The sequence below is a fragment of the Pinus tabuliformis genome, chromosome 4_2 (assembly GCF_031772625.1).
Source record: "Pinus tabuliformis cultivar Carrire ecotype Pingquan chromosome 4_2, CPIR1, whole genome shotgun sequence".
Lineage (NCBI taxonomy): Eukaryota > Viridiplantae > Streptophyta > Pinopsida > Pinales > Pinaceae > Pinus > Pinus tabuliformis.
Window position 1 is genome coordinate 854,234,096 of NC_142304.1, and position 16,389 is coordinate 854,250,484.

The following is a 16,389-nucleotide window of genomic DNA, read 5'->3' on the forward strand; positions in this document are numbered from 1 at the left end:
GGCAAACTTTTAGGTTCACAAATATGTGAGAATATATTGTACCAAGGATCGTCTAATGTGATGACAAACAAGTGTTCATCCGGGAGCTCGTCATTAACTGTCGGATCATGTGCACCAGTGGGTAATTCAGAAATGAGTTCAGTGAGGGCCAAACCTTTCTTTCTCTTAGGCGTAACAAACTTGAGATCGAATTCCTGGAGGATGACGATCCAACGTGCATAATTCCCATTGATGATCCGTCGACTCATTAGGAAGGTCATGTGATCCAGGTCCGGGTGTGACGAAGGACCCTTCCAAGACCTTCTACTTTCGTGATGTGTTAAATTGCATTTTTAAAATAACATGAATGAATACATATGAATGCTATAAATAAGAAGGAACATGGAAATCATCAACAACATAAAATACAAGACGTTGATAATGGAGTTCAGCCAAGAGGGACTACGTCTCTGGGCCTTGGTGTCAAGATGGTGTAGGCTGCTACATTAAGTGTTGTCAATAGTGATGATGTACACAAGAGATGATGTCGCAATCATACAAGGAAAATGCTCTCACGCAGGAGTGGCTCCAAGAGATGTTCCGCTACAAGAACTCTCAATCAAAAGAAACTCCTATCAGTATGACACAAACTCATGCATGATGAGCATCCCGCCAACATGGCATAAAATGGATCTCAATGCAAACATGCATGACAAAAACATGAGTATCCCATCAAAATACAACAAAGGGATATCAAAACACATCATGACGAATCATGACAACAAGTACATCACATAGACGATTCCACGTCACATCAAGCATGAATCATGAAAACAAGTAATAAACAAGATCCCACATCAAGCATCAACAGGGACCTATGCAACACAATGCATAGCAAAAGAAGTACATAAACACACTACATATACCTCACAACCAAGGGCCATTTGAAGAAGCGGATGTCAAACTACTGAAGTTGTTCATTCCATCGATCTCACAACTTCAATTGCATGGAAATGGCTGCTCGCACATAAATGTCGACACATACATTCCACTTAGAAAAATGGGTGAAGAATAGAATGAGAAAATGGGAAATCTGAATGTACCAACAGATTTGTGATGTCAAATAGTGCAAAATCGATTGTCCAATTTTTGAATTCTGAGAAATTGAAAATTTGGGGCTTAAGGAATCTTTTAGATTCTCCCTAGATTCCTCAAAGACTCTGCTCCATGGGTGGACTGGAAATCTGAAACTCAAAAGGTGAATCTGCCCTCGCCATTGCGATCCCTGTGGAAAACCATGAAAAACAACTGTAAACTTGACTATATTTCGACATGTGGATAAATTACCTCATCGAGAAAATTTCAAGGATCATGGTTCCACTCCCTATTTTTGCAGCGATAATGGTTCCACCTGCATACTAAAAAATGGCCAAAAAGTGCAGAATTCTGATAGAGAAATGGACAACGCCATTATGTTCATGGTGGCGAGAAGTGCTGAAACCATATAAAATTTGTCAAAATCTGACAAAGTGAAAATTCGGCCCTCCTACAAAATTCTGCCTCGAACTCCGTGCACTACCCCCTCCTTCCTTGGTGCACTGACAAACTGCGTTTAAGTAAAAATTGGCTGGCGGAATTTCCCAAGTTGTCCGTTGATGGAGTTGGTTAAGGCTCCCAATTAATATGGAGGAGGTGGTGCGGTCAAACCCCACCTCCTCCTTTTTACGTAACAAAATATTTTTTTTTTATAACTTTACAAACAAAATTTTGTTTTAAAAACATTAATGGTTGGGTCGGGCCCACCTTGGGCAGCCCTCCCTTCATACCCATGCTCCATGGCCATTGGTTTGTTTGTGTGTTTTATGTTGGGCCTATGCCCCAAGGGCCAGCCCACCCATTTATTTTGTTTGTTGTGAAGGTTGGGGTGGCGAGGTCATGACCGCCCACCCCATATTAATTGCTACGATCCATGGTATGTGCGGAGGGGCCAGGGGTCATGGCCTACCCCCCCCATATTTAACATTGTTGTTACATGGATTTGGGGTGGCGGGGTTGGCAACCTGCCACCCATTTCTATATATATATATATATATATATATATATATATATATATATATATATATATATATATATATATATATATATATATAAAACCAACCCCACATTTTTGAAAATTCGAATTTTGAAGGAAGGAGTAGTTTTAACTAGGCAACAATTTCACCCAGAATCTGGCCAGATTTGGCTAGAATCCGGTGGCCGGGATTTTTCCAAAAAGTGTCCTCCTTAACATGCCCAGTCAGCAAAAAGTCAACCCAACTTTGATTGCTTCTAACTTTTGCATACAGACTTGGTTTGACAAACCGTTCATACCACTGCGATCAGGACGACGATGTCTATGCTCTAGTCCTAGTTTGATCACAATCCAAACACTTTGATTTTCAAGCTTTCCTGAGTCCTCTTTGTCCTGTGTGTCTTTGGAGCCACCTGGATCATCATGGGGTTGGAGTTTGTTACGACCTTTGTGGTATGCATGAGGATATAGTGACAGAGCGTTTTGAGGGAGAACACTACGGCCAGTGCCAATTTCTCTTCGTGAGAGTAGTTCATTGGGGGACCTACTAGGTTCTTACAGACTTAGTAGATAACATTCTCATTTCGATCATCGTCTTCTTGAATGAGTACCTGAGCGACCGAATGGGTGGAAGCTGATATGTACAAGATGAAATCCTTAGTGAAGTTGGGGGGACTGATCAAGGGTGCAGAAGTGAGAGCATGCTTTAGGGCATCAAAAGAATGTTGAGCATGGTCATCCCAAACAAATGGAATGGTTTAGCGAAGGAGTCTAAGAAACCCATGCACAATGGTTGCATAGTCAGGCACGAACCTGCAAAGGAAGTTGGCTTTTCCTTGAAGGCTTTGTAATTGGCGCAAGGTACGAGGAGGTGGCAGCTCAAGAATGGATTGAACTTTCAAGGGGTCAAGGGTGATACCGTCTTTTGACACAATGAAGCATAACAGATGGCCAACAGGAATACAAAATACACATTTCAATGGATTAAGACGAATTTTATACTTGTGACATCAGAGAAAAATGGTGTGCAAATCATGAATATGTTGCGCCCAAGACCTAGAACGAGCGATGAGATCGTCAAGGTAAGCAAGGATAAGGTGTGCCAAGTCATGAAAACAGTATGACATGGCCTGTTGAAATGTGGCTCCAACATTTTTTAAACCAAATGACATGACTTGATATGCAAAGGTTCCCCACGAACTAATGAACGTTATCTTTAACTGATTGGCACGACGGATACTAATCTGATTGTACGTAGAGAATCCATCCATAAAGTATAGAACCTCGTGCCCTGCACACTCATCAATGATATGGTCAATAAAGGGTTTGGAAAATTTGTCTTTGGAACAAGCTTTGTTCAGGTCACACAAATCTATGCAAACACGAATGGTGTCTTTCTTCTTGAGAACAAGAACCAGGTTGGATACCCATGTGGTATACACAATGGAATAGATGAAATTAGCCTACCTGAGCTTGTCGATCTCAAATTTTATGGCCTCATGACGAGAAGGGTGGATGGGTCTCAAATTCTAATGGATAGGAGTGGCATCAAGCCATGTGTCGATATGGTGTTCAACAATGGTGGGATCAAGTCCAGGCATCTCAGAATAAGACCAAGTGAAATCATCATGGAATTCTTTGAAGAGATTGGTGTCAGCTTCAATTTCTTCCAGGGTGCACTGTGCCCCTAAGGTAATGTTTTCTTTGACCCCTAGTTTATCTGAAATGTTTATTTTGATAATAGGAGAGATGTTGGCCATATTCCCTTCTTCGAAAGCATCTGGGCTAGAGATTGGATTTCGAAACCAATCGACTTCACCATGGATGAAGTATTTTGATTCTACAACATACTGGTCATGAGACTGTTGTGGTAGGAAGTATGCACGATGGTGCATATCATCCCAAGGGTAATCAGGGGTAGACATAGCTTCCATGATGTCCTCATCAAAATGGAAGATGGGCGAATGGGAGGAAGACTGAATACATGATGCAGCGGTAGTACTTGGTGCATCAACCTGAGAAAGATGGTTCACATATGCATCATCTAGAATGGTAGATGATGAACTAGTAGATGGAGGATCTACAAATGTTGAGACTTGGGATTCTATCGAAAGAGGTTCGATAGAAGCACGCGTAGAAACCTCAAAAGGTTTGCCTGCGAGGAAATCAAGGATGACGACAGGTAAAGAATATAGCCTGTGGTGTCCATCATCTTGACATCGGGGGGAGGGATCACGATGGTGGGACTACAGTCCCCCTATTCTAGTTGAATAAGGGTACCAGAATCCACAGGTAGAGTAGGGGTTCCACTATGAGTGGCCTCGTATTCACGAAGTGCTTCAAGACAATTGCAAAATTCATCGAGATGAGGGCAACAATGGGAATAGTGAACATGATGATCACACAGAGCACAAGGGTGATTTGTGCACAACGTTCTAAATTTCTTGGGTGTACCCGGTAAGTTAACATGGACTTCAGGGATATTTGAATCAGGGAACATTCCATGAACCAAAAGTTTGAGTTGAGGAAGCTCAGGACAATTATTGGTGGCGTGCCCAAAAATTTTACAGAAAATGCATGGAGGTGATGTCTTTGGGGCCTTAGGGACTAGAGGAGCTTGGGAAGCCTTGTCATTAGGTTCTTTCCTCTTAGATTTTCCCCCCTATCTGAATGCTTTTACAACATGAGCACATTCCTATTAAGGTTGTGATGGAATTGAAGTAACAGTAGGGGTCGTAGGGACTAGTTGAACCGAGGTCAAAGCATGATAAGGTCTTCGCTAACCAGGCAGAATGATTGTAGGGGGGTCGACGTACCATATTGGGATCCCCAAATTCATGTTAGGAAGGACCAATAAAGCCATGACAGGGATAGAAAATACTCCCAGAGGGGGAAATAATAAAGGTATCTCGCCTTCAAGATAATGTCCTGTGGAATAGCTCTTGGATGGTTGAGACTTGGAGGAACAGTTCCTGGTGGAAACATAGGAGAGGCACCCACAAACAGAGGAGTTCTTGGAAGGGTGGATCTAAAGGGATAAACTCGGAGGGAAACATAAGGGTGCTAAGGAGCTGGTTGTTGATCGGATGTACCAGACTACTTGAGAGTAGTCGTGACGCTTGTAACATGCAAACACTCATAGAGTTAGGCTCTGAGATGGGAGGGGGAGGACCAGGGAAAGCACCCAACAATGAGGAATCTTTGTAGACTCTGGGTGAAACATCGGTGAGAGGATTTGAAGACTGTTTATCTGACACCAATGAGATAATGGACTCGGGGGGTGGGGGGGGGGGGTCACGGATGTCGCTCATAGTATGTCAACTTATCGATGGTGATGATCTTCCCTTCATGGGGGAAGCACATCTTGCGGAACACCACAGATGCAACGACGGACATGCCATATGTGTAAATATGACCTAAGAGAATGTTGTAATCCAAAGGGGTATCAATAACCTCAATGTCGACATGCACAGTCTTTCCCACAAGGGTCACAGTACAGTTGCAGTACATGCCAAAGGGCTAGGAGGAGTGTCCGTCCCAAGCATGCAAAGTGATGGTGAAGGGGGACGACTCAGGTGACTTAAGTTGTTTCCAAATAGTAGTGGACATCACACAGGTGGATGCACCTTCGTCAATAATGCATCGGGAGATGATGGCATTATGGACTTGAACTGGTATCTGGAAAGAAACAAATGAAGGAAATGGGGGATGTTCTGATGTATCAATAGGGAAGACAATCAAACGATAGTTAGAAGAATCCACTACACCCAAGGTAGTTATTAGAGCTTTCTTTTGAGATGGGCATGACTGGAGTACTTCCAGCATTGACATGGCAGCAGGTGATTGCACCAAGTCATCTACTATACTGTATGTATGGGCAACTCGGTTGGAAGCTGTGTTACAGTGTAATGGTCCCTTTGGGATCTTGGGAATGGCATCAACTTTAGGTTGACGGATCTGTAATGGACCATTTGGTGTCGTAAGAGGCTCAGCAGATACTTTGGTTTTGGACTCAGTGGCGAAAAAATTCGATGGCTTGTCATATTGACGCGACCGAGTTTGCAAGTTGATATCGGAGGGGTTAACCTCATCATAATTCATCATAAGGATCTAGTAGTCACTAGGACCATAAGGTTGGGGGGATGGGCTGCTTGACCTGGATGAGGTTGAGCAATGACAAATCCTTGCTGAGGGAAAGGATTCATAAGCACTGTCGGTTGAGATGACGCATGATTCTGAGGCAGTTTTTGACCTCTAGAAGCTTCTTGAGCTTCCCACATTTGGCGCATCTAGGGTAAGAGAGGACACTCATGTGTATAATGGACATGTACACCACAACATGTGCAGTCCTTGTTCATATGAATAGCTTTGTTCTACTTGGGTTGACTGCCCTGTTGCTGGTTGTTGCTGTTAGGCTGGTTCCCCTGGAGTTCATTAGGTTGATTGCCTTGATTACCTTGGTTACCCTTGTTACCTTTCCCCTTATTATTTTTCTTTGAATTTTAGGGATTGGTGGCACTGTGCTATGCAAACACTTGACCCTGAGGGGGCGGTCACTGCTAGGGCTGAGGATGCATGGGAGGTTGCGACACCAATGCTTGAGGGGCTAGAGCGCTCGACTGTGCATAAGGAGGAGCAACAGTTTGGTATATAGGTTGGGGCCCTGAAAACATGTTGCTAGCAGGAGGGGCATGAGGGTTAGAGGAATTGGTGCCCCCCTGCAAATAGCCATAACTTTTCTGAGTATATGGAGAAGGGTGTGAAAGGGTTCCAATGACACCGTTGGTGGCATGAGATGCCCCCGATGCATTGGCACTTCCAGGACAGGGAAGGTCTAGAATGACGGTATAGACATAACCGAATTGTGCATAAATCAAGTCATATCTCAGAGCGGTTTGGAGAACTTCTTCCTCGGTCTGAGGAAAATGGGACGCGACATCTTTTCCAATGGGTGCTAAAAGGCTCCTAAGAAATCAATCTAGATAGACACAGTCTTCAAAGGGCGAGGCATGGCATGTGCTCCTCCTTCTACGCCACTCTTTAACATGGTCAGAAAGGCGAGTGGGGGAGGACTGACAGAATGAGGTCAATAGCTCCGTACCAGTGTCATACCGGAGAGGTAACTGGAAATATGAGAGGAACGCTTTAGCAAGAGTTGTGAAAACAGAATGAGATGCAGTGGGATGGTCTACATACCATTTTGTAGCGTCTCCAGTGAGTGTGCGTTGGACGAACACCACATGTGGAAGGATTAGACATGGTTGGTAGGGTCCTCTCCAGTATTACCCTCAAACTTTGGGATGTGTGAGGGAAGATTAGTCGGCATAGAAATCCAACCAACATCATGGTCTATGGGGTTGTTTATCAACTAGTTAAAATACGGTAGACTTAACCCAACCATAAAGGGGAGAATGGGGGCCACCAGAACGGTTCCTGAGACTGTTCCGCTTGATGTGACCACTGGTATAGAACGAGAGCCAACACCAGGTTGGGTTCCTGCACCAGTTGTGGGTCTAGAAATGGTGATGATATGCGGTGAAGGAGGCTCAGAATCATATGAGGAACCAGATGAACCAGGAGAAGAGTCAGTATGGGGACTCAGAGGGCTATGAACTCGAACTCGATAGGGAGGGGTAATATGCCCAAGCGGAAACTATGGGTGAAGGACTAATAGTCTCCACGACAAGCGCCTGGGTGGCGCAATGGTGGTAAGACACATGTGACACAAAAATGGTGAAGGGAGATCAACAATATGCCTTTGTCTCGATGAGGGGAGATAAATTTATTATGTTAAGTCTTGGCATGGCAGTGTAAACCAAGCTCCCTTCACATAAGGTGTGCTTGTGTGTCCAAGTGTATTTATTGATTAAGCCTAGATCATGTTAATAAAAAAGAAAAAATCTTGCTGAAAATAAACTAAAATTAACAACAAAAAACGAAAAACAAAACAATTAACAAAACCCCACCTAAACTGGATTTGAAAACGCTATGTTGGTTGGTGGCTAAATCGATGGAAAACACACTAAAAAGGTCAAGAGATCTAATTTTCGGTGTGTTTAGGATCAAACGACACTAGGTTGCTGGAAAGTGGTGCAGCAACAAGAAAAAACTAGAGAGGAAGATCTCTGTAAAACGATAGGGAAACTGATCGAACCCTAAGGCCAATGACCAAACAAGGTTTAATATGAAACTATGGATGGCACAAAGTGTTGCAGAAACTCAGACTACTCACTTAGCTAAACTCCTCCTATAAAGGTGGAAGCGTACTAGAAGCCCTAGGGGGAATAAATTCCACTTCGATGAGTAAATTAGAGTAGATCAAGGCCTAATTAGGATGAGACAGAGGTCAAACAACACAGCAGACAACTCTCTGCAAAACAAAAACAGATCTGACAAAACCCCGGAAACCCTAAAATGGCAGGTACTGACCTATTTTCAGGTGAGATCACAAGTTTTGGGTTGAAAGGTGCGCTATGGCCTCCAAATCACACTTTTTGGGCTGAAAGGTGAGCTCTAGCCTCTAGATCGCACTTTTTGGGCTAAAAAGTGTGATTTCTGCTCCTTGAATCCTGATGGTCAAATCTTGAAAAAAATTGTCGCCTTTGTCGCGACTAGTTCCTATGACTTGTGGAAAAGACCATAAAGCTTGCGAAAGTCAGAAATTTAATAGATATATTGTGAAAAAGCTAGGAAACATTAAGAGACTTGAAAAAAGAAGAAACCCTAAGCTGAAAATAGAAAGTCACCCAGGTTTCTGAAGTATAAAACTAGTGGAGTCGCCAATGAAAATAATCAGAGTTACAATAGTGAGTGCAACAATGAAAATAATCAAAAGTGAATAATGAATGGAAAACCCTTCTATTTATAACAAAATATTGAGTTATCCTTGAATAATGAGCAATAATGAAATATTATTAAGCCCATTCTTGGAATAATCACTTGGAATATTTTATTATATTTGTTTAGGAGGGAAAAAATATTTAAACTTTTATTTAGAAATAATAAATAAATCAATGATTTATTTATCACCTCAAGAAATTGGTTAAGGAATAATAAACAAATAATGATTTATTTAATTATTCCTAAGAGATTTAGTCAAATTTCACAGGGAATAATAATTAATTAGTGATTAATTAATTATTCCTAGAGAAAAATAATATAATTAATAATTTATCTGTTGATTTTTCATAATTTGGTCAAATATGACAAGGAATAATAATTGAACAATCGTTTAATTAATTATTCATAGGAGAAAATCAAATAAATAGTGATTTATTTAATCATTCTTCATGGGTTTAATTATAAATTACTTAACAAAGGTGGTTTACTAAGTAGTTTCTCACAGTGAAAGCAATTTTACTATGGTAAAATTGGCTTTACATGGTGTACTTTGATCCATCTAGCAAATTAGGCTATATGATCAATTTTTTGGTGACAACAGAGGGGTATGTGAATTAGACTTGTGACCTATTAGAATAGCATCAAAGGAATCAAATAATGAATGACGAGGAGGTTTACCCATTTCGTTAGAACTTTGGATACCACAATAGTAAGAAGAGGAGAAGCATGTACATGGTTCAATTATTTCAGTAAAAATTTATGTTGTTGTTTGAGTTTAGTGAGTTCATGAAGGGAAATGTTTGCTTTTATTTTCTTCATATCCTAAACTATATTTTACTCAATGGTATCTAAAAAATACTAAGGTTCTGGGTGAAGATGGAGAATTGGATGAAGACATAATTACTTGGGGGGAAGTGGAAGTGGATTTTTTACAACAGCTTTATCTTTAGTAGTGGAAGTTGAAGGTTTTTGTTTTTGAATTGGTTGTATAGGATCAACTGAACCTTTACTTGTTGTGCTAATAGGTAATGCTTCATATTCATTTTCACTATCATAAATAGGAAGAATAAAATCCCACATTCCATTTAACTGGGCTATTTTTTCATCTTGGGATTCATCAACAAAAAATGTTGCTTCCTCCTCATATTCATCATCAGTTTATGCATTAGAGATGGTGTTTGGAGGTTGTGGATTAGGTGGCTAATTTCTTTTGTATGTTCTAAAAGGTTTTTTGGAAGAAGATTCAACTACTTGTTTTTTATCTCTACCATCTCGTTAGACAAAGTTTTAAGGATTTGTTGTAAGACTTCAAGATCAAAGGGACCTTTAAGTGCTTTCTTTTTTGGTTTATCCTTAAATGTAACTCTTTTTAATTTTCTGTCGTCCTGATCCTTTTTCTTTTCTAGTGCATTTATCCCCTTCTCTATAGACACAACTTCTTTCATGTTTTCTACCAAGCTATTTTTATTAGTTTTATCTACAAAAAATTCTACGTTAGAAGGAAAAGATGAAATATACCATTCAATTTGTACATTGACACAAGGTCTAGAAGTAGTTGGGATTTTATTTAACAATTTGTTAAATATGGAATTTAAATCTTTTATGTTTTCCCCTGAATTCATTTTTAAATTGGAAAGACCATTGATAAGAGATGTGGTTGAGCGATCATCACCAAATTTAGTCAAGAATTGTTCTTCAAAAATATCCCAACTAGTAATAGAATTGGTGGGTAATGAAAAGTACCAAGACCTTGTTGATCCTATAAGAGTGTACAAGAATAATCTAACAACAACATCCTTTTTAGCTACCTCATTAAGATTGATGGCTAGCATATAATTATGAATATGCTCTTCAGAAGGTAATCCATCATCAAGATTGAATTTGGGAAGCCATCTTTCAAGATGTTTTGGTAGAGGATGAAGTGGTGCTGGCATTTGAACAGCTCCTGGATTGGACCATGGTCTAGCTACCATTGTAACAGTTGGGGAGGTGGATGTGATGAAAGAAGAATTGGCAATTGTGATAGTACTTCTTGATGAAACACTAGTCGTTTGTGTAGAGGAAATGGAAATAGATGAAGTGATCGGTAGAGAAAAAGGAAATGAAAAATGAATAGATGGAGATGTTTGTGAATGAGAGAATGAGGTAATCTCACTAGCAGATGTTTGGGAATCTGATGTAGTAGTTTTATTTCGATGGGATTGAAGTGGAAATTCAAATGGTGAGATGCCAAGTTTTGCACTTTGGGACTGAGTCAAAACACCAATTTCGTGAAAGATAGAAGTTATACTTCCTTCAGAAACTTCGGATGTTTCAGGCTTTTCTGCTAAAATGGAGACGTCTTCTAATTTATTTATGAAATTTGTAATTTCTAGTGATTCTGGAGTATAATCCACAGGGATTACCTCAAGAAGTATTCTAGGAGACTTGGGAGGTGATTGTACAACTCTTGATCTAAAAGTAGGAGATTCTGGAGGGGATCTAGAAGTTGTAGGAGATTTGGAGGGGGAATGACTCTTGGAATGGCCTTTTGTTTTTGGATTGGACTTAATTTCCATTCATAGTTTGCATGCCCTCCTTCTAGCACCAAAATGTGTTGAGGCCTCGAAAATTGCTACGTCAACATGGGGGAAAACCACCCAGTACGAACCTTAAGACAACTCCTTTTCCATTTAGGTAGTGGCTCCAACTAGAGATAATGGGACTAGTTTCCCAATGAAATGCTATTGAATAAATGTGTAATGCTTATACTAAAGTGAAATAGATGGATTTGCAATAATGAATTAAATGGAAAACATATGCATTAATCTACTCTATAACCCGATATTGTTTAACATTTATCTGGATGCGATCTATAATGATTTTCCATAGTAAATGACAATATAAATTGCTCAAACACCAATGGAAATTAAAATATTTCAAGATGGCTACTTTGATTAAATAGTTAATCAAAATAATGTGTATAATTCATATCACATTCAGAATATCAAAGAAAATTGCTTAACATGTAAAAAATATCAATGGCAGCATGATCAGAAATGAATACATGTAACATTGTTCTTTAAATACCATGTAATAAGCAATCTGAAAAGATAAATTCACTATTTACTTATGAACAAAATAGAGGTACAATGATAGAAATACCAGATTCACATTTCTCGGCTCATAAAATAAATAACAACAGTTTAGTCTTTCTCATAAAGATGACTTCAGGAGTATAGAAATGCAACTTGTCAAAATTCTTTATGAAAATTCCTAAAACAATGTTCCAATCGTTCTATTGAGAAAAGTATGAAAGTACAATAGTGCGAGCTTTCGTAAGCCTTTCTTCATAGAATTCAGGGTCCTTATTTCATACAACAAGTAAGCTTAAATAGTAGAAAACAACTAAATCTATTGTGTAGAGCGTTGAGGGCATTTAAACAGATCCCTTCAATAATGCTTAAAGGAAAACAATTTTTTGGTAGACATTTTCTAAATGTGATTTGTGGTCTTCATCAGCTTTGTTTGTTCCATCGGATTATCTAGACGTTTGTCTATCTATTTGAACTGAACTGTCACTCATCAACATAGTTGTCCTCTTCTGTCATGAACTTGAACACAGAAAACATGAATCGATAAACTGAAAATAAATGAGATTGATAAGCAAATTTCATTTGAAACAAATCACGTTTTGCAAGAAATAAGGAAAAATGTAGAGCGTAATAAATTCCAATCACAACCATCATGGAGAGGAATGCGGAGTGAGGTCTGTGACAATACAAGTTAGACTTTATGATTTTATCGCAAAATCTCAATCACTTTTAGACTAGATCGGGAGTAGAACTTTGAATAATCACAATCATTTTAAGACCTGGGGTACTCTAAACAAATTCCAAAGGGAGCTTTCTTAAAACATATCGCAATCGGAACATCAGAAATGTGGATGGCTTGTTATAAACACTGTCCCTTTAAAACTTGATATTGCAAAGTCCTGTGGTGACATGGCAGTGTCATTGTGAATGATGTCATGATGGTGATGTCACTATGACGTGGAAGATCCATGTGGCAAATTATGTGACAGTGGAAAGGGTCTTATCACATATCACAATCGGCATGAGCAGGAGTCTTTGGAATAGGCATCATGGCTTAGTGGTTTTTTTCGGAGGGGGTTTGAATTGGTAAGTGGTTTATGAAGAGGGGAGTTCGAAAGAACAGAGGAGTGACACGTAGATATAGGGCTTAGATGGAAAAACCATTTTTCGACCCCCCCTTTGAGAAACTTAAAATTGAGCATAGGGGCATCCGAAATCTTATTTTCCATTGATCTTGGTGGATTAGATGAGAGCCGTTTATTTTATAAGACAAGTTCAACTTTTTGTTTTATCGCAATCGGCGTACGGAGTGGAGACAAACATGACATATCATTTAAGTCCTGAAAGACTTGCGATTTGAAATGTGCAAGATGATGTCACATGTGACGTGGATATGATGTCATTGATCATAACCACAATCAATGGTGTGGAGCAGGCTAGAACCTTTAGACTCTTGCAATTGTGTGGACACGAGGTTTTCTTAAATTGCATTGAATAATCCCCGCAGGTCCAGCTATATCGTATATCGCAATTGGTGGCACAAACATCAAGTCTATGGGCGCGGGGTTTTTTCAACTTGAGTGTCTGCCTCCGTTGGGTCCGGACTATCGCAATCACATAAGAGATAGGTAATGGGACTTGGGAAATGTTTCTTGTGATTGCACGAATGCGAGGTTTTAATGAAGTGAAGTTTACAATCCCATTAGGTCTGGTCTAATCGCAATCGCAAATCGGCAAATGTAATGAGGTAGGAGGTAGGACCTTTGGAAACTGTGATAGCTGCGGATGCGATATTTTTTATGAATCACAGTTGATTTTCGCGTCGGATTTGGGCCTAATTGCAGTTGCAGTTAGTTAAGGCTAAGACTTAAATTTTTTGGAACTTTTGTGATAGTCACGGATGCAGGATTTTATTAATTGTACTGAATAATCCGTGTGGGTCCAGTTTATATCACAATGGCAATGGACTTGGTAGAGGGGTCTTTTCCTTATGAAACTTTGTGATGCGGGGAAGTGGGATGAGTCAAAGTTTATGAAGAATTTAAACTTTGGGAATTAACACTCCAATTATTTAGTTTTTTAATTAAATAACCCATATTGTTTAATACTTAAGGTTTTTTGAAGCCTAAGTATAGTTTTGGTCTCGAGGGCTATTAAAATTTGGCTTTTTAGATAATCAAAGTTTAATACTTGTGTTTTAATTAAAAAGCCTAAGTATTAAAATTTGGTTATAGTTCTTTATTAACAAATTTTTATTTTATTTTTTTATTTATTATTTTATTTTTCTGTTTATTATTTTTTTGTTTTTTAAGTAAATAAAATCAATGGCTTTTTAAAATTAAATCCGGGTCCCTATTTTAATATAATAAATTTCATAAGAAATTTATAATATATTAAAATGGGGGTTATCGAATAGTACAATAAGACCATAAGACAATAAATTAGAGATATAATGTATGTTTCATTCAATCAACAAATAATGACATTTTGATTAATTTAGTCATGTAATTTGTTCATAATGTCATGGGTTTTTAATTTTATGGTTGAAAATTTTCCAAATTTTTTGTATTTTTAATGTTATGGTTGAAAACAATTAGAATTTTAGCGATCTTTAGTGTCATGTTATTATATGTTTAACAACATGGATGAAAAATAATAAAATTTTAATGTGTTTCAAATCCCATTATTTTATCTTTATTGTCATTACTAAAACGTGTTGAAATTATAATTAGGAAAGAAAAATGTTATTCTAGCAAAAACATTAGTGTGTTTTTTTCCTCAAAAACCTCTATTTTTTTACATATACACTTTTCGTTTTTAGCATTGTTTTTCATGTTTTTTTGGGGTTTTTTGGCGAGAGTTCCCATTTTGAGTTTATAGTTCTCGTTTCAAAGTTTACATTGTTAAGGGTCCCTATTTTAATATAATAAATTTAATAGGAAATTTATAATATATTAAATTGGGGGTTGTTGAATAGTACAACAAGACCATAATGCCTGTGGTAAGTATGGTTGAACATGACAACCATGTTGCCTATTCATGTTCATGTTGACTATGGTTTACCATGTCGACTATGGTTGACCATGTCAACTAAATTCAACTATAGTTAACATGTATTAATGCATAGTTAATATGGTTATTGTATAGTTAATATCTCCATGCTGACTATAGTTGGCCATGTCAATCACAACTAACATGTGTTAATGTTTATATTAATATATTAATGCATTTCTTCATATTTTAATGCATAAATTAATATATTATTAATGTTATATGTAAATAAATGTGTTTTTACTATGCTAAGTTATAAATTAATGTACCAATATATATTTATAAATATATTATGGTTAAATGGGGTGGCAAGAGGGGAGGGATTCTCATTAATCCCGAAGGAATATTTGAAGATATATTTTCCTGGGATTTGGGCAAGAAGATAAACAACCAAGCAAAGGCCTATGGATTGTACCTCAGTCTCAATTTAGTTGAAAAAAAGGAATCATGGATATGAATATCCTAGGGGCTACCTCCTAATCGTAAAACAAATGAACCACAACTCTGCAGCTCAGAACAACAAACCAAATCAAATTCTCAAGAGAGCCAACGGAATGTTGCCTCTATTTGGGAAACTAAAGTTTTTTGACATCCTAAGAGGTCAAAACAAGGAAGTTGATATGAAAGCCAACAAGGCCTGCCAAATGAAAGAAGAAAGGTAAATGCAATACAAGGACACTTCCCTATTCCCTATTTTCTTAGATGAATATCCTAAACCTGAAAGTTAATCTTGACCCTTATGTAAAAAAATCAGAATCATAGGTCAAAAATTAGGGTTCTAATGCGTTTTTCTATCATTATTTCCCCCCTACCTATGAAGACTCAAGAAACTATTGGTCATGTCCTCTCCTTCAAGGTTCTCTCCCCCTGCCCTCCCCTCTTCCACTTCTTCTGCCGCATCACCCTCCCCCCTTCCCCCCATGATCTAGGTAGATATTGATGGCCACCTACCTATTCCACTTGGACCTCCACCATTGTTTCTTTCCATTTTCCAGTTTCCTTATTTGTAGCACAATTTACTATTTTTGGCAGTTTTTCGGGTCCTAAACTTTCAAAGCCATTTTGAGGCCGTAAACGATGTTTTTTGGGAACATTGGGAGCAACATGGGTTATAGATCTTATGTTTCTCACTCAAAAGTTTTATTCCTCGGATAGATATTTCTAACGAGGTATTGTGCGCATCAAATGGAGATCGTATGCCAACGTTACGACCTTGGGAAGTTGATGTACCAATTTACCCAAAACGGGGCCCATAGTTTGGTGCTTCATCTCCTAGGGTTAAGTTTTTGGATGTTTAGGGTTTTCCATTGTCTCTAAACAATAAATAGGCCTTCGAACCTCATTTTAAGACAGTTCAGAGGCATGTATCCGCCA